Raw genomic sequence first — 19,821 nt, forward strand, 5'->3', positions numbered from 1 at the left:
TGGGACTTTCGTGGACTTGACACAGCCTCCCCAACCCTACACCAAACATCAACTATGACAGAAGAGCTGGAAAAGAAGCAGCATATGACCACATGATGTTGCTTTATGTACCAGCCAGTTTTGTAATTAGTTCAGTATTGTTACAAGTGGGTCTGAGACCCTCAAAATAAAAACTGAACAAAATTGGTGAAGCAGCAAAGAGTAGATTGATTACAAAAACATTCTTGCAAATAGGCACACCCAAAGTTAGTAAAACAAAGCTTATATTCTCTATTTCCTAAACACAGGTTCCCTCCCTTATCTCCCCCTTGGGTGGGGACTACGAGGGACTACAAGTTTTACAGCCTATCACAACTGCCATATTACCCTATTAGCATTATTCATTATTTCCCATATTTGGTCTATTTCCTATGCAACTATTTGTTAAGCCAAGCAAAAATACCTGGAGGTAAGTGTGAATCAGTCTCTGTATTTGCTGAGCCATGTGTATTTATCACACCAACATCCTGACCATTAGTAGATGTCAGCAAGTTCTATACTCGCGGACGCCTGCTAATCTGAACTGTCTAAGATTGCCTAGTGTCCTTGTACAAAGCAATATTTATGTCTGAGGCTGCCTAGTCACTGTAGCCTTGTATCTTTATTACAGGGATGTGGGTAGTGCCGTGAGCTTGCTGATCAGAAGCCTGCCGGTTCGAATCCCCGCAACGGGGTGAGCTCCTATTGCTCTGTCCCAGCTCCTGCCAACCTAGCAGTTTGAAAGCACACCATTGCAAGTAGATAAATAGGTACTGATGTGGCAGCAAGTTAAACAGCGTTTTTGTGCACTCTGGTTTCCATCATGGTGTCCCATTGTGTCAGAAACAGTTTAGTCATGCTGGTCACATGACCTGGAAAACTGTCTGGGGACAAACACTGGCTCCCTCAGCCTGAAAATGAGATGAGAGCTGCAACCATTAATTTGATTTTAATTAATTTTATAATGAAATTTTTAGAATGTGTGATTATTTGACTGTTTAATATTTGATTGTTGTTAGCCACCCTGAGCCCGGCTTCGGCTGGGGAGGGCGGGATATAAATAAAATTATTATTATTATTATTATTATTATTATTATTATTATTATTATTATTAACCCCATAGTTGCCTTTGGATGGACTCACCTGACAGGGGTCCTTTATCTGTATCTTTATGTGAATGAAAGCAACATTATGCCTGAGGTTTTCAGCAGTTACAGCCTTGAGTGAAAAGGTGACTTAATCATTTCTTACAAGTATTGTCTTACTTGGACTAGTATCAACACTCCAGATTTTCAAACGGGAGTCTCATCTGACCCCTACCTGCAGACACAGAGGGCGAACTTAGGACCTTTCCCTCATACAAACATTGTACTCTACCACTGAAGTGCAGCCTTGCTTAAAACCCATTTCAGCTTTACAGCCATTCACCACTATTCTACCCCAAGATGGTACACAGGGCAGGCATGTTTTCTTCCCTGCAATTCCTGAAGGAATGGTGGCAGGTCATAATATATGCTCCCATTTGTCCGTCTCATCAAGTGCTTCCCTTTCGAGCTGCTCTTACTGAGTGAGTAACCAGGGCAGGTGACCTTTGCTTTTGTCCCCTGCTTGCCCACCTGTTTGGTTGTGGTCATGTGAGGGAGGGTGGCTAGTGGCCCCTCAGACCGTGTGGACAGGTGTACCTCACCTGGGGGCCCCAGAGCACCAGCCCTTGCAGCCTCCATCCGAAACTCTTTAGGCCAAATGGGTTTTAGTCCAAATGGATAAAAATCTAGTAAATGGGCTTCCTCTCAAAATGTCTTCAACTGATCAGGAACAACATGCTTGAATACACAAACACAGACACAAATCATATATATGCAGACATTGAAAAGAAGACCTTATCTCTGAGATCTTATCCTGAATGTCATGGTCTATTAGTAGTGGCTTCCTCATGGGATGTTTACAGATTGCCATCTAAGGGCAGGGCCTTAAATCAAATCCTGAAGCACATAATTCAACTTGGCCACAGGGTGTTGGGCTGTTGTTGTTGTTTAGTCGTTTAGTCATGTCTGACTCTTCATGACCCCATGGACCAGAGCACACCAGGCACTCCTGTCTTCCATTGCTCCCCACAGTTTGGTCAAACTCATGTTTGTATCTTCAAGAACACTGTCCAACCATCTTGTCCTCTGTCATCCCCTTCTCCTTGTACCCTCAGTCTTTCCCAACATCAGGGTCTTTTCCAGGGAGTCTTCTCTTCTCATGAGGTGGCCAAAGTATTGGAGCGTCAGCCTCAGGATCTGTCCTTCCAGACAGCACTCAGGGCTGATTTCCTTCAGAATAGATAGGTTTGATCTTCTTGCAGTCCATGGGACTCTCAAGAGTCTCCAGCACCATAATTCAAAAGCATCAATTCTTCGGCGATCAGCCTTCTTTATGGTCCAGCTCTCACTTCCATACATCTCTACAGGGAAAACCATGGCTTTAACTATACGGACCTTTGTCGGCAAGGTGATGTCTCTGCTTTTTAAGATGCTGTCTAGGTTTGTCATTGCTTTTCTCGCAAGAAGCAGGCGTCAGCCCTGAGTGCTCACTGGAATCAGCCCTGAGTGCTCACTGGAAGGACAGATCCTGAAGCTGAGGCTCCAATACTTTGGCCACCTCATGAGAAGAGAAGATTCCCTGGAAAAGATTCTGATGTTGGGAAAGATTGAGGGCACAAGGAGAATTGGACAACAGAGGACGAGATGGTTGGACAGTGTTCTCAAAGCTACCAAATTGAGTTGGTAGACAGTGGAAAGCAGGAGTGCCTGGCATGCTCTGGTCCATGGGGTCACAAAGAGTCAGACACGACTAAATGACTAACCAACAACAAAAAGGAAACATTTCAAAACTTCCCTATACAGAGGTGACTTCAGATGGCTCGGGGGTCTCATAACTGTTTCTGCCCCTACCAACCCCTGGCTTGTGGCCACCAAAAAGTCATTCAGAAGGGAATGTGGCCCCACCTCTGCTTTACATGACTGTACCTCAAACTCCTCCTCCTCTTTCCCTCTAGGGGCTGCTGTTGTTCGACGACCTATAAATAAGGAGCACCTTCTGTCCTTCCTCTGTGTGATCTCAGAATTTCCAGCAAATCGAAGCAGACATGAAGTTCTCCTACTTGATCTCTGTTTTTTTCCTCTTTTCTTCCCTCTTCCTGCTAAGCGATTCAGGTATTGTACAGAGTTTGCTTAGATTGTGGCAGGCACTGAAATAGTGGCAGGCACTGAAATAGCCAGCAATGCTGCTATAACGGGGAAGGGGTTTTCTTACCAATGGCAAAGTTCCCAGAAACAGTGCTGTTTGCTCTGTCTTGCACGGACAAAAAATATTACAAATATTAGGGTGAGGGTGGTTTTTTGGGGGGGGGAGTGGAGGGTTAAAAGAGAAAGTTTTATTATTTGGTTTTAAAAAAAGATTTGGTTTTATTTCTTAACATTTCCGTCATGTTGTGGCTTGTGGAAAAGAGCATGGTTTCAAATGAAATCTTAAATTCAAACAAAGGAAATTTAAATTATTTCAGGTGCTAAAAGCTCATAATCTTGGACAGATGCCATAAGCCTTTTTCAGAGAGATTGAAAAACCATTTCTTTCTATCTTTAAAAAGTAGAATAACCAGATATTTTGTTTTTGAGATTGAGGATTATAAAGATCGACCTTAGGACATTTATACAGTCGTACCTTGGAAGTCGAGCGCAATCTGTTTGGGAAGTCCATTTGACTTCCAAATTGTTCGGAAACCAAAGCGTGGCTTCTGATTGGCTACAGAAAGCAGAGAACGGACGTAGAACGCTGTAGCTGGCAAGGAGGCCCTAACTCAAAGCGAACCAATGTTTTTCTTTCTTGCCTTAAGCTTACGCTTCTAAACCATCTCACGAACCACAATCGGATGACGAATGTGTCAAAGCCAAAGGGAAGTGTATGATCGAGTTTTGCTACACTGGCTGGAAAAAAATCGGGACATGCCCACCGCACCGCAAATGCTGCAGACCTCTGTAAGAGGTCGCTGAGGTAGATGTTGCCAGTCTTCCACTACAATTCCCATCAAACCCAGCCAACATGGTCAGTGGTCAGGGGTGTGTGGAATTGTGGTATTGCAACTGCAGAGTCCTTGGCTGGTGAAAGATGGCCTAAAGCAAAAACTGCCAGTTATCTAACACACTCTCCAATTGTCATTCTTCAACTTAAACATATATTTAGCTGGCGAAACCCAGCCAGATGGGCGGGGTATAAATAATAAATTATGATTATGGTAAAAAAACAATAACAATTTTTGAACAAATTGTTGAACATATTCTCTCATAATATTTATCTTAGGTGAAATCTGCACACGTATAAAAAACACTGTGAAAATCCTTTTTTTAAAAAAAATGAAAAATGCAGTGAATTTTGCATAGCTGACTTCCACCATCTGGTGTCGCATTTGTATACTGTATTGCACTTTACAACAGGTTTAAAACCTTTTATTTACAGCTGTGTAGCTGAGTCCTTAGTGTCTCCCCTCAAAAGATACTGGGATCTCTACCCCCCAAGGCATTGGCTATGCTGGCAAGTCTTGCATTACAATATTCTGTTACATGTAGCATCTGTTGAATAGCTAAGGCTGTGACCAAATCTCCATTGCTCCAGGTTGGATACAGCAGATGTCTTCCTCCATCTAGCTCTGTCAACCTCTGCTGGCCTCTGTTTGGGATCAGAGCACCATAGAAACATCACAAGATGTGCTATTAGCCAGCATTTAAAAAGGATTTCTACTCCTTATGACTGCATGCAATGCCCCATAAAGTTTTCGGAGCCGCAGCAGTGCTTGAATAAGATTTTGAGTGATTGAGGCCAAGACCTCAGGGTCATAGCTTGCTCACCGCTCCTCCCTATTCCTCTTCTTCTTCTTCTTCTTCCTCTTCTTCTTCTTCTTCTTTTAAAAGGCATATTCAGTTTTGCCAAATGGTTGGGCAGGTGCATTTATTTTCGATGGAACACAGAGAGTCTTGCCCATATGCATTCTAGCACTCACAAAACTATGAGAGCGATGTCGTTCGAAATGGAAGGCAGTATGGCATGCGGATGTAGCTTGTGAAGGAAGCCCTCTAGTTGCTCCCGATGCCCCTTTGGCAATTGTGGTGGGTTCTTGACATCCATGATCACTGCAAAATAATGACGAGGTTCATCAGAGGCAGAGGCCAAGCAAGCTCTTTAGCCCAGAGAGTCTGGAAAATGCAGGCATAAACAAATATTGCCCAGTTAACCACATGGCTGAGTTGGGATTTTGAACCTGCTTCTCATGCCTAGCCTGCGACAGGGAAGTCGGGCATCTTGTAGCCTGTTCATGTCACACGACATTCAGAACAGTAAATACATTTATGTCATTGTCCTTGCTCCCTCTGTTTTCAGTAACAAGGAGCTGAGAATATCTTTTGCTTCTCTGCCTTCAGGTAATGGAGTCGCACGAGAATTGGCTGCTTTGAGATTTTCTACAATCAAGCAGTATATGAATTTTATGCAATAAATAAATTCAAAGATCCCCTCCTAGATCTGTCCGAATTTCTTCAGTTCGCATATAAACTGCTCTTACTTGTTTATTTCTACCATTGTTGTTTAGTCGTTTAGTCGTGTCCGACTCTTCATGACCCCATGGACCAGAGCACGCCAGAACATTTCTACTATACCTCGTCATTTTATTATTGTTGTTATTTGAGATTTTGAAGAGTACCTTCAAAACGTTTGAGACTACAGTTGCCATCTGCTGAGGGTCAGGCGAATGTGTCCAAATTTATTCAGTTCCCATATAAACTGTTCTTAGTTTTTTACTTCTAAGATACCTCGCACTCTCTGTAGCAGCTATAGGGTTGCCCTGCATTCAGAATTCCCTGGACATGGCCAGAATACAGCAGCCGGAAGCATTGTCTGGCTGAAAATCTCTGGAATATCCAGGAAAATCAAGGCACATGGCAACCCATGTCAGAAGTCTTAAAAATAGCTCAAAGAGTTCATTTATTATTATTATTATTATTATTAGAGTTTTTTCATGATACCTTCAAAGTGTTTGAGACTATAGCTGCCATCTGCTGGGGGTCAGGCAAATAAATGTCTATATCGGTTCCTCATTTTTCCAGTCTTCAGTCTGGTCCTCTGCATTTTTGCATCAATTTGGCTTCTTTACACACACACCCCATGCATAGATGTGCTCAGAAAGATCTCCTCCACAAACTACCTTCTTCAAAACAGGCAGACAAGACTTCAAGAGTCTAGATGATGAAATGCATGGTTTTCAATGGACATTAGAGAAAGACATTTCAACAAAAAAATCAGCTTAGTCCTTGGATGTAACCCTTTAATCTTGGGGCCGTGGGTTTGAGCCCCATGTTGGGTGAGAGATTCCAACATTGCAAATGGTTGGCCTAGATGACTCTTGTGGTTCGTTTCGGCACTATAAATCTGTGATTCTATGACTCTGTAACCTTGAAACTATATGTTCTCCTATAGTTCCTTATTTTCCTAGACAGGGCCTGGAAATGAAGCAACATATGAACATATGGCTCTTCCTTATACATACTGTATCTCAAAACAGAGCTTTCTTCTGTGTATTTTGGTATTGTCTACTTTGACTGCTAATAACTGGCCAGGTTTTCCTACCTGGAGAGACACTGGGGACTGAACCTGAACCCCCCTTTTTATATATAGTCTTCTCACCATTTCCTTCTGTGAACTTAGGATCTGCTGTGTAATTCTGTGTGGTAACACAGTCATGTCGCCACAGGTGCCTAACTCGTTCTGCTTCCTGAAGTGATCTCATACACAAACTCACGGTTCCCAAGGCGAAGCAATATTGAGGCTTCTCACATTCCCTGACTACGTCTTGCTCGTTATGGAGAGAATCTCTTGTGGGAATCTGAAGTAACTATTATTATTATTAATAATAATAATAATAATAATAATAATAATAATTTCTACCCCACCTATCTGGCTGGGTTTTCCATGCCACTCTGGGCAGCTTCCAACAGAAGGTCAAAAATACATTAAATACATTTTTATCTGTGTCTAGCCTCCAGGTTTTCATGGGATCCTAGTGTTGGAATGCTTACTTGGTACATTTGATGCTTCCATTAAACCAAATAATGTGTTCAAAAAATACATAGATTACAGGGAAATGTAGACAAAAATAGGAGGAGGAGGAGGTGAATTTATTATTTATACCCTACTCATCTGGCTGGCGACTTCCAAAACAAATTGAAACGTAATAAAACATCAAAAACTTCCCAATACAGGACTGCCTTCAGATGAATTCTAAAAGTCAGAAAGTTGTTAAATGTGAAGAACAGAGGTTAAAAATACCAGTACAGGTCAGGATTTTATCAATTTTTAATAAGGAAACAATCAATTACTCTGATTAAAAAGTTAATTAAATTGGGAGCGCCTAGCCTGTGGTGGACTGTCACCAGTTGGCTGCATAATACTACACTTAAACAATAGTTAAAACACAAAAAAGTAAAAGATTTCTATACAATCACTGAAAGTACAAGGAAGTATACGACTTTTAACTGCAGGAGATGTGCTCTCTGCCGAAACTTTGCTAGCCTAAGAACTATGCCACGGAAAAATATGAAAACCAACATTCTCTTCAGTATTTAGACCAGGCCGTGGAAATATTCTGCTGGGTGGGTGGTGTATATTAAGCAAGATCACAAACAGAAAAATGCTGATATATTTTCACAAGATTTTTCCCCCCACGATCAAATGAAGAGCAAAATGAGAGCTTCCCCTCTCCTTGAATTTCCCACTCTCCGGAACCACAACAGCCACCCTCTTAGAAGCCAGTCCTAAACCTGATTGCTCTATTGCAACAGAATATGAACTCGGTGGGATGGGGAGGGAAGAGTCCATTGTAACTGACCTCTTTCTTTCTTTCTCCACACACACAGACGCAGAGACAATCATACAGACATAGACAAACAGAACCCGCATCAGTTGCTAAAACACAAAGCAAAATTTATGTCTGAGGCTGCCTAGTAACTGTAGCCTTGTATCTTTATCACATGGACATAGGTGGCAGTGTGAGCTTGCCGATCAGAAGGCTGGTGGTTTGAATCCCCACAACAGGGTGAACTCCCGTTGCTCTGTCCCAGCTCTTGCCAACCTAGTCTTTTGAAAGCATGTCAGTGCAAGTAGATAAATAGGTACCACTGTGGTGGGAAGGTAAATGGCATTTCCGTACAATCTGGCTTCCGTCACAGTGTCCCATCTTGCTAAAAGTGGTCTTCTCATGCTGACCACATGACCCAGAAACCTGTCTGTGGACAAACGGCAGCTCCCACGGCCTGAAAGCGAGATGAGCACCGCAACCCGATAGTCGCCTTTGACCTGACTTAACCCTCCAAGGGTCCCTTACCTTTTACCTTTACCTGTATCTTTATGTGAATGAAAGCAACATTATCCCTGAGGTTTTCAGCAGCTGGAACCTTGCGTGACAAGGCGACTTTATCGTTTCTTACAAGTATTGTCTTACCTGGACTAGTATCAACTCTCCAGATTTTCAAACGGGAGTCTCATCTGACCCCTACCTGCAGACACAGAGGACCTTTCCCTCATACAAACATTGTACTCTACCACTGAAGTGCAGCCTCGCTTAAAACCCATTTCAGCCTTACAGCCATTCCCCACTATTCTACCCCAAAATGGTACACAGGGGCAGGTATGTTTTCTTTCCTGAAATTCCTGAAGGAATGGTGGCAGGTCATAATATATGCCCCCATTTGTCCACCTCATCAAGTCCTTCCCTTTCAAGCTGCTCTTACTGAGTGAGTAACCAGGGCAGTTGACCTCTGCTTTTGTCCCCTGCTCGCCCACCTGTTTGGTTGTGGTCCTGTGACGGAGGGTGGCTAGCGGACCCTCGGACCGTGTGGACAGGTGTGCCTCACCTGCGGGCCCCAGAGCACCAGCCCTTGCAGTCTCGTTCTGGAACTCTTCAGTTCCCAGAAACAGTGCTGAGAACTCTGGAACAGTTCCCAGAAACAGTGCTGTTTGCTCTGTCTTGCACGCACAAAAAATATTATAAATATTAGGGTGAGGGTGGGTTTTTTTGGGGGGGGGAGTTGAGGGTTAAAAGAGAAAGTTTTATTATTTTGTTTTAAAAAATGGCTAGTGGTGGCTAGTGGTGAGGGTGGCTAGTGGCCCCTCAGACCGTGTGTACAGGTGTACCTCACCTTTGGGCGCCAGAGCACCAGCCCTTGCAGCCTCCTTCTGGAGCTCTTTAGGCCAAATGGGTTTTAGTCCAAATGGATAAAAATCTAGTAAATGGGCTTCCTCCCAAAATGCCTGATCAGGAACAACATGCTTGAATACACAAACACACACACAAACACATATATATGCAGACATTGAAAAGAACACCTTATCTCTGAGATCTTATACTGAATGTCATGGTCTATTAGTAGTGGCTTCCTCATAGGATGTTTACAGATTGTCATCTATGGGCAGGGCCTTAAATCAAATCCTGAAGCACATAATTCAACTTGGCCACAGGGTGTTGGGCTGTTGTTGTTGTTTATTCATTTATTCATATCTGACTCTTCATGACCCCATGGACCAGAGCATGCCAGGCACTCCTGTCTTCCATTGCTCCCCACAGTTTGGCCAAACTCATGTTTGTAGCTTCAAGAACACTGTCCAACCATCTTGTCCTCTGTCATCCCCTTCTCCTTGTGCCCTCAGTCTTTCCCAACATCAGGGTCTTTTCCAGGGAGTCTTCTCTTCTCATGAGGTGGCCAAAGTATTGGAGCCTCAGCTTCAGGATCTGTCCTTCCAGTGAGCACTCAGGGCTGATTTCCTTCAGAATAGATAGGTTTGATCTTATTGCAGTCCATGGGACTCTCTAGAGTCTCCTCCAGCACCATAATTCAAAAGCATCAATTCTTCGGTGATCAGCCTTCTTTATGGTCCAGCTGTCACTTCCATACATCACTACTGGGAAAACAATAGCTTTAACTATACAGACCTTTGTCGGCAAGGTGATGTCTCTGCTTTTTAAGATGCTGTCTAGGTTTGTCATTGCTTTTCTCCCAAGAAGCAGGCGTCTTTTAATTTCGTGACTGCTGTCTGTCACCATCTGCAGTGATCTTTGCCAGGAGGTGATGGGACCAGTGGCCATGATCTTAGTTTTTTTTTGATGTTGAGCTTCAGACCATATTATGCGCTCTCCTCTTTCACCCTCATTAAAAGGTTCTTTAATTCCTCCTCACTTTCTGCCATCTTCTTGGACTGCAAGAAGATCAAACCGAGCCATTCAGAAGGAAATCAGCCCTGAGTGCTCACTGGAAGGACAGATCCTGAAGCTGAGGCTCCAATAATTTGGCCACCTCATGAGAAGAGAAGACTCCCTGGAAAAGACCCTGATGTTCGGAAAGATTGAGGGCACAAGGAGAATTGGACAACAGAGGACGAGATGGTTGGACAGTGTTCTCAAAGCTACCAACATGAGTTGGTAGGCAGTGGAAGGCAGGAGTGCCTGGCGTGCTTTAGTCCATGGGGTCACGAAGAATCGGACATGACTAAATGACTAAACAACAACAACAATTAAACATTAAAAAACTTCCCTATACAGAGCTGACTTCAGATGGCTCGGGGGTCTCATAACTGTTTCTGCCCCTACTCAGCCCTGGCTTGCGGCCCCCAAAAAGTCATTCCGAAGGGAATGTGGCCCCACCTCTGCTTTACATGACTGTACCTCAAACTCCTCCTCCTCTTTCCCTCTAGGGGCTGTTGTTGTTCGACGACTTATAAATAAGGAGCACTTTCTGTCCCTCCTCTGTGTGATCTCAGAATTTCCAGCAAATCGAAGCAGACATGAAGTTCTCCTACTTGATCTCTGTTTTTTTCCTCTTTTCTTCCCTCTTCCTGCTAAGGGATTCAGGTATTGTACAGAGTTTGCTTAGATTGTGGCAGGCACTGAAATAGCCAACAATGCTGCTATAACGGGGAAGGGGTTTTCTTACCAATGGCAAAGTTCCCAGAAACAGTGCTGTTTGCTCTGTCTTGAACGGACAAAAAATATTATAAATATTAGGGTGAGGGTGTGTTTTTTTGGGGGGGAGTGGAGGGTTAAAAGAGAAAGTTTTATTATTTGGTTTTAAAAAAAAGATTTGGTTTTATTTCTTAACATTTCCGTCATGTTGTGGCTTGTGGAAAAAAGAGCATGGTTTCAAATGAAATCTTAAATTCAAACAAAGGAAATTTAAATTATTTCAGATGCTAAAAGCTCATAATTTGGACAGATGCCATAAGCCTTTTTCAGAGAGATTGAAAAACAATTTCTTTCTATTTTTTAAAAGTAGAATAACCAGATATTTTGTTTTTGAGATTGAGGATTATAAAGATCGACCCTAGGACATTTATACAGTCGTACCTTGTAAGTCGAGCGGAATCTGTTTGGGAAGTCCGTTTGACTTCCAAAATGTTCGGAAACCAAAGCGTGGCTTCTGATTGGCTACAGAAAGCAGAGAACGGACTTAGAACGCTGTAGCTGGCAAGGAGCCCTAACTCGAAGCAAACCAATGTTTTTCTTTCTTGCCTTAAGCTTACGCTTCTGAACCATCTCACGAACCACAATCGGATGAAGAATGTGAAAAATTCAAAAGGAAGTGCAAGCGGGAGAGGTGCATGCCCGACCAGAAAAGAATCACCGAGACATGCCCACCGCACCGCAAATGCTGCATACGTCCGTGGGAACTCCCTGAGGTAGATGTTGCCAGTCCTCCACTACAATTCCCATCAAACCCAGCCAACATGGTCAGTGGTCAGGGGTGTGTGGAATTGTGGTCTTGCAACTGCAGGGTCCCAGGTTGCTGAAAGGTTGACTAATGCAGGCACATCCAACGTACAACAGGTTGCCACCCACCATGCAATATCAAAAACTGGCAGTGATCTACCACACTCTCCCATTGTCATTCTTTAACTTAAACATATTATATTTAGCTGGAGAAACACAGCCAGATGGGCAGGGTATAACTAATAAAAACAATAACAATTTTCAAACAAATTGAGCATATTGTCTCAAAATATTTATTTTAGGTGAAATCTGCACACATATTTTTTAAAAAATAATTGAAAAATGCAGTGACTTTTGCATAGCTGACTTTCACCATCTAGTGTCGCATTTCTATATTGCACTTTACAACAGGTTTAAAATGTGTTATTTACAGCTGTGTAGGTGAGTCCTTAGTGTCTCCCCTCAAAACATACTGGGATCTCTACCCCCAAGGCATTGGCTATGCATCTGTTGAATAGCTAAGGCTGTGACCAAATCTCCATTGCTCCAGGTTGGATACAGCAGATGTCTTCCTCCAGCAAGCTCTGTCGACCTCTGCTGGTCTCTGTTTGGGATCAGAGCACCATAGAAAAATCACAAGATGTGCTATTAGCCAGCATTTAAAAAGGATTTCTAGACCTTATGACTGCATGCAATGCCCCATTGAGTTTTAGGAGCCGCAGCAGTGCTTGAGTAAGATTTTGAGTGATTGAGGGCAAGACCTCAGGGTCATAGCTTGCTCACCACTCCTCCCTATTCCTCCTCTTCTTCTTCTTCTTCTTCTTCTTCTTCTTCTTCTTCTTCTTCTTCTTCTTCTTCTTCTTCTTTTAAAAGGCATATTCAGTTTTGCCAAATGGTTGGGCAGGTGCATTTATTTTCGATGGAACACAGAGAGTCTTGCTCATATGCATTCTAGCACTCACAAAACTATGAGAACGATGTCGTTCGAAATGGAAGGCAGTATGGCATGCAGATGTAGCTTGTGAAGGAAGCCATCTAGTTGCTCCCGATGCCCCTTTGGCAGTTGTGGTGGGTTCTTGACATCCATGATCACTGCAAAATAATGACGAGGTTCATCAGAGGCAGAGGCCAAGCAAGCTTTAGCCCAGAGAGTCTGGAAAATGCAGGCATAAACAAATATTGCCCAGTTAACCACATGGCTGAGTTAGGATTTTGAACCTGCTTCTCATGCCTAGCCTGCGACAGGGAAGTCGGGCATCTTGTAACCTGTTCATGTCACACGACATTCAGAACAGCAAATACATTTATGTCATTGTCCTTGCTCCCTCTGTTTTCAGTAACAAGGAGCTGAGAATATCTTTTGCTTCTCTGCCTTCAGGTATAGGAGTCACACGAGAGTTGACTGCTTTGAGGTTTTCTACAATCAAGCAGTATATGAATTTTATGCAATAAATAAATTCAAAGACCCCATCCTAGATCTGTCCGAATTTCTTCAGTTCGCATATAAACTGCTCTTACTTGTTTATTTCTACCATTGTTGTTTAGTCGTTTAGTCGTGTCCGACTCTTCATGACCCCATGGACCAGAGCACGCCAGAACATTTCTACTATACCTCGTCATTTTATTATTGTTGTTATTTGAGATTTTGAAGAGTACCTTCAAAACGTTTGAGACTACAGCTGCCATCTGCTGAGTGTCAGGCAAATCTGACCAAATTTATTCAGTTCCCATATAAACTGCTCTTAGTTTTTTACTTCTAAGCTACTTCACATTCTCTGTAGCAGCTATAGAGTTGCCCTGCATTCAGAATTCCCTGGACATGGCCAGAATACAGCAGCTGGAAGCATTGTCTGGCTGAAAATCACTGCAATATCCAGGAAAATTAAGGCACATGGCAACCCATGTCAGAAGTCTTAAAAATAGCTCAAAAAGTTCATTTTTTAAAATTATTATTATTATTATTATTATAGATTTTTCATGATACCTTCAAAATGTTTGCGACTGCAGCTGCCAGCTGCTAGGGGTCAGGCAAATAAATGTCTATATCGGTTCCTCAATTTTCCAGTCTTCAGTCTGGTCCTCTGCAGAGGGAAGAGTCCATACTACCTGACCTCTTTCTCCACACACACAAACACACACACACGAGACACACATACAGACACAGAGACACAGAACCCGCACCCATTGCTAAAACACAAAGCGAAATTTATGTCTGAGGCTGCCTAGTAACTGTAGCCTTGTATCTTTATCACAGCAACGTAAGTGGCGCCATGGGCTTGCCGATCAGAAGGCTGGTGGCTCGAATCCCCACAACAGGGTGAACTCCCGTTGCTCTGTCCCAGCTCCTGCCCACCTAGTCTTTTGAAAGCATGTCAGTGCAAGTAGATAAATAGGAACCACTGCGGTGGGAAGGTAAATGGCATTTCCGTACAATCTGGCTTCCGTCACAGTGTCCTGTCTTGCCAGAAGTGGTCTTCTCATGCTGACCACATGACCTGGAAACCTGTCTGTGGACAAACACCGGCTCCCTCGGCCTGAAAGCGAGATGAGCGCCACAACCCCATAGTCGCCTTTGACCTGACTTAACCCTCCAGGGGTCCCTTACCTTTTACCTTTACCTGTATCTTTATGTGAATGAAAGCAACATTATGCCCGAGGTTTTCAGCAGCTGCAGCCTTGAGTGAAAAGGTGACTTTATCATTTCTTACAAGTATTCTTACTTGGACTTGTATCAACTCTCCAGATTTTCAAACCGGAGTCTCATCTGACCCCTACCTGCAGACACAGAGGGCGAACTTAGGACCTTTCCCTCATACACACATTGTACTCTACCACTGAAGTGCAGCCTCACTTAAAACCCATTTCAGCTTTACAGCCATTCCCCACTATTCTACCCCAAAATGGTACACAGGGGCAGGCATGTATTCTTCCCTGCAATTCCTGAAGGAATGGTGGCAGGTCATAATATATGCTCCCCTTTGTCCACCTCATCAAGTGCTTCCCTTTCGAGCTGCTCTTACTGAGTGAGTAACCAGGGCAGGTGACCTCTGCTTTTGTCCCCTGCTTGCCCACTTGTTTGGTTGTGGTCATGTGAGGGAGGGTGGCTAGTGGCCCCTCAGACCGTGTGGACAGGTGTACCTCACCTGGGGGCCCCAGAGCACCAGCCCTTGCAGCCTCCATCCGAAACTCTTTAGGCCAAATGGGTTTTAGTCCAAATGGATAAAAATCTAGTAAATGGGCTTCCTCTCAAAATGTCTTCAACTGATCAGGAACAACATGCTTGAATACACAAACACAGACACAAATCATATATATGCAGACATTGAAAAGAACGCCTTATCTCTGAGATCTTATCCTGAATGTCATGGTCTATTAGTAGTGGCTTCCTCATGGGATGTTTACAGATTGCCATCTATGGGCAGGGCCTTAAATCAAGTCCTGAAGAACATAATTCATCTTGGCCACAGGGTGTTGGGCTGTTGTTGTTGTTTAGTCATTTAGTCATTTAGTCATGTCTGACTCTTTGTGACCCCATGGACCAGAGCATGCCAGGCATTCCTGTCTTCCATTGCCCCCCGCAGTTTGGTCAAACTCATGTTTGTAGCTTCAAGAACACTGTCCAACCATCTTGTCCTCTGTTGTCCCCTTCTCCTTGTGCCCTCCATCTTTCCCAACATCAGGGTCTTTTCCAGGGAGTCTTCTCTTCTCATGAGGTGGCCAAAGTATTGGAGCCTCAGCTTCAGGATCTGTCCTTCCAGTGAGCACTCAGGGCTGATTTCCTTCAGAATAGATAGGTTTGATCTTCTTGCAGTCTGTGGGACTCTCAAGAGTCTCCTCCAGCACCATAATTCAAAAGCATCAATTCTTCGGTGATCAGCCTTCCTTATGGTCCAGCTCTCACTTCCATACATACTGGGAAAACCATAGCTTTAATTATACAGACCTTTGTCGGCAAGGTGATGTCCCTGCTTTTTAAGATGCTGTCTAGGTGTGTCAATGCTTTTCTCCGAAGAAGCAGGCGTCTTTTAATTTTCTGACAGCTGTCTGTCACCATCTGCAGTGATCTTTGCCAGGAGGTGGGACGCAGGTGGCGCTGTGGGTTAAAGCCTCAGCGCCTAGGACTTGCCGATCGAAAGGTCGGTGATTCGAATCCCTGTGGCGGGGTGCACTCCCGCTGCTCGGTCCCAGCGCCTGCCAACCTAGCAGTTCGAAAGCACCTCCGGGTGCAAGTAGATAAATAGGGACCGCTTACCAGCGGGAAGGTAAACGGCGTTTCCGTGTGCGGCTCTGGCTCGCCAGAGCAGCGATGTCACGCTGGCCACGTGACCCGGAAGTGTCTTCGGACAGCGCTGGCCCCTGGCCTCTTAAGTGAGATGGGCGCACAACCCCAGAGTCTGTCAAGACTGGCCCGTACGGGCAGGGGTACCTTTACCTTTTACCTTGCCAGGAGGTGAGGGGACCAGTGGCCATGATCTTAGTTTTTTTTATGTTGAGCTACCGACCATATTATGCGCTCTCCTCTTTCACCCTCATTAAAAGGTTCTTTAATTCCTCCTCACTTTCTGCCATCTTCTTGGACTGCAAGAAGATCAAACCAAGCCATTCAGAAGGAAATCAGCCCAGAGTGCTCACTGGAAGGACAGATCCTGAAGCTGAGGCTCCAATAATTTGGCCACCTCATGAGAAGAGAAGACTCCCTGGAAAAGACCCTGATGTTCAGAAAGATTGAGGGCACAAGGAGAATTGGACGACAGAGGACGAGATGGTTGGACAGTGTTCTCAAAGCTACCAACACGAGTTGGTAGGCAGTGGAAGAAAGGAGTGCCTGACGTGCTCTGGTCCATGGGGTCATGAAGAATCGGACATGACTAAATGACTAAACAACAACAATTAAACATTTCAAAACGTCCCTATACAGAGCTGACTTCAGATGGCTCGGGGGTCTCATAATTGTTTCTGCCCCTACTCAGCCCTGGCTTGAGGCCCCCAGAAAGTCATTCAGAAGGGAATGTGGCCCCACCTCTGCTTTACATGACTCTACCCCAAACTCCTCCTCCTCTTTCCCTCTAGGGGCTGCTGTTGTTCGACGACCTATAAATAAGGAGCACCTTCTGTCCCTCCTCTGTGCAATCTCAGAATTTTCAGCAATTCGAAGCAGACATGAAGTTCTCCTACTTAATCTCTGTTTTTTTCCTCTTTTCTTCCCTCTTCCTGCTAAGGGATTCAGGTATTGTACAGAGTTTGCTGAGATTGTGGCAGGCACTGAAATAGCCACCAATGCTGCTATAACGGGGAAGGGGTTTTCTTACCAATGGCAAAGTTCCCAGAAACAGTGCTGTTTGCTATGTCTTGCACGGACAAAAAATATTATAAAGATTAGGGTGAGGGTGGGTTTTTTGGGGGGGGAGTGGAGGGTTAAAAGAAAAAGTTTTATTATTTTGTTTAAAAAAATAATTTGGTTTTATTTTTTAACATTTCCGTCATGTTGTGGCTTGTGGAAAAGAGCATGGTTTCAAATGAAATCTTAAATTCAAACAAAGGAAATTTAAATTATTTCAGGTGCTAAAAGCTCATAATCTTGGACAGATGCCATAAGCCTTTTTCAGAGAGATTGAACCAACCATTTCTTTCTATTTTTTAAAAGTAGAATAAACAGATATCTTGTTTTTGAGATTGAGGATTATAAAGATTGACCCTAGGACATTTATACAGTCATATTTTGGAAGTAGAACGGAATCTGTTTCGGATGTCCGTTCGACTTCCAAAACATTCAGAAACCAAAGCGCAGCTTCTGATTGCCTGCAGAAAGCAGAGAATGGACTTAGAACGCTGTAGCTGGAATATAAAGATCTGCTGGAGAACAAAACTCCAAGGTGGCTGTCACCAATGGAGGCAAAAGCTTTGAAAAAACTTAATATGGAGGTTAAATGGCCAAAATATTGTGAAATTTTAGAACAGGAGGGGAACAAGTGGAAATTGCACAGCTTTGAGAATCTAAAAGATAAAGTGCGAGACTGGCTTTATTATTATCAAATACTGGAGGTCTATAAGTTGGACAGGAAAATTGGCTTTCAGGTGGAAAAATCAAAACTGGAAACAGAATTGTTAGAATCCAAAACTAAGAATTTATCAAAAATGTATAACTTGCTGTTGAAATGGAATACACAGGATGAAACAGTTAAATCAGCTATGATTAAGTGGGCACAAGATATTGGACACAACATTATGTTCGCTGACTGGGAAAGGTTGTGGACCACTGATATGAAATTCACGGCATGTAATGCCTTGAGAGAGAATATTATGAAAATGATTTATAGGTGGTACATGACCCCAGTCAAGCTTGCAAAAAATTACCACTTATCAGATAACAAATGCTGGAAATGTAAAGAAAGTGAAGGTACATTCTTTCACCTCTGGTGGACATGCCCAAGGATTAAGGCTTTCTGGGAAATGATATATAATAAAATGAAAAAGGTATTTAAATATACCTTCCTGTAGAAACCAGAGGCCTTTCTCCTGGGTATGGTTAGCCATGTGGTGTTAAAGAAGGATAGAACTTTTTTTATGTATGCTACTATAGCAGCAAGGATTCTTATTGCAAAGTATTGGAAGACACCAGATCTACCCACCCTGGAAGAATGGCAGATGAAGATGACAGACTACATGGGACTGGCAGAGATGACCGACAGAATCCGAGACCAGGACAAAGAGACAGTGGAAGAAGATTGGAAGAAGTTTAAAGACTATCTTAATAAACATTATAAAATTAATGAAGGCTAGAAAGATATGGGTTTAAAAATCAGTGGTTTACAGGGGCGTTGTTTAAGGAAAAAGAATAGAATTTGTAAAAACTATGGAAAATATGGGAATGGATTTGCTGACAAGATAAATGAAATTAGAATACAGAAGGGGGAGGTGTGAGGAGGTCGGAGAAATTAGGTATAGAAAAGAAGGTTTGAATTTATACTTGTTTTTGTTTTGTTGGTTTGTGTATGTTTTTATTGTTGTTTGTGTTTATATGTTTTTATTTGAAATCTCAATAAATATCATTTTTTTAAAAAAAATAGAACGCTGTAGCTGGCAAGGAGCCCTAACTCAAAGCGAACCAATGTTTTTCTTTCTTGCCTTAAGCTTACGCTTCTAAACCATCTAAAACAACTTACCCACCACAATCGAAGGAGGAATGTGACAAATCCAATGGGAAGTGCATGCTGGAGAGGTGCATGACTGCCTGGAAAAGAGTCGGGAAATGCCTGCCAGACAAAGTCTGCTGCACCCTTCCATAAGAGATCCCATCAATTCCCATCAAACCCAGCCAGCATGGTCAGTGGTCGGGGGGTTGTGGAGTTGTAGTCCTGCAACTGCAAGGCTCCTGGTTGGTGAATGATGGCCTAAAGCAGGCAGATCCAACGTCCACCATCCAATATCAAAAACTGGCAGTGATCTACCACACTCTCCCATTGTCATTCTTCAACTTAAACATATTAGATTTAGCTGGGGAAACCCAGCCAGGTGGGCGGGGTATAAATAATAAATTATGATTATGATAAAAAATAATAACAAATTATTACACCCCACACCAGCCCCCTCCCAGGGCCGTTGGTGCGCATGGGAAGCCAAGACACCCCAAAATGTCCCATTCCACCTTTACCATGGAGAGGGGGCGGTCAGTGGCTAGGCTGGAGCTGGAAATGTGGGAAAAGTTCAGCAACCCTGCAGAACTAGGAGGGAGAGAGACTTACTTTTGAGTAAATGTAGCTCAAATATTGCCCAGTTAACCACATGGCTGAGTTAGGATTTTGAACCTGCTTCTCATGCCTACCTTGCGACAGGGAAGTCGGGCATCTTGTAGCCTGTTCATGTCACACGACATTCAGAACAGTAAATACATTTATGTCATTGTCCTTGCTCCCTCTGTTTTCACTAACGAGGAGCTGAGAATATGTTTTGCTTCTCTACCTTCAGGTAATGGAGTCGCACGAGAATTGGCTGCTTTGAGGTTTTCTACAATCAAGCAG

At 43.4% G+C, this 19,821-nt stretch overlaps 1 long non-coding RNA gene across 1 annotated transcript; it reads left to right on the top strand.

The window, feature by feature from the left end:
• The first annotated feature begins 3,666 nt into the window (after positions 1–3,666).
• On the top strand, positions 3,667–5,627 carry LOC309366041. The gene is made up of 2 exons (XR_014166433.1): positions 3,667–4,053; positions 5,475–5,627. It is a non-coding gene; the product is annotated as an uncharacterized lncRNA (long non-coding RNA).
• The last annotated feature ends 14,194 nt before the right edge of the window (positions 5,628–19,821 follow it).

Source organism: Podarcis melisellensis, assembly GCF_964234715.1.
Source record: "Podarcis melisellensis genome assembly, chromosome: 3".
Classification (NCBI taxonomy): Eukaryota; Metazoa; Chordata; class Lepidosauria; order Squamata; family Lacertidae; genus Podarcis; species Podarcis melisellensis.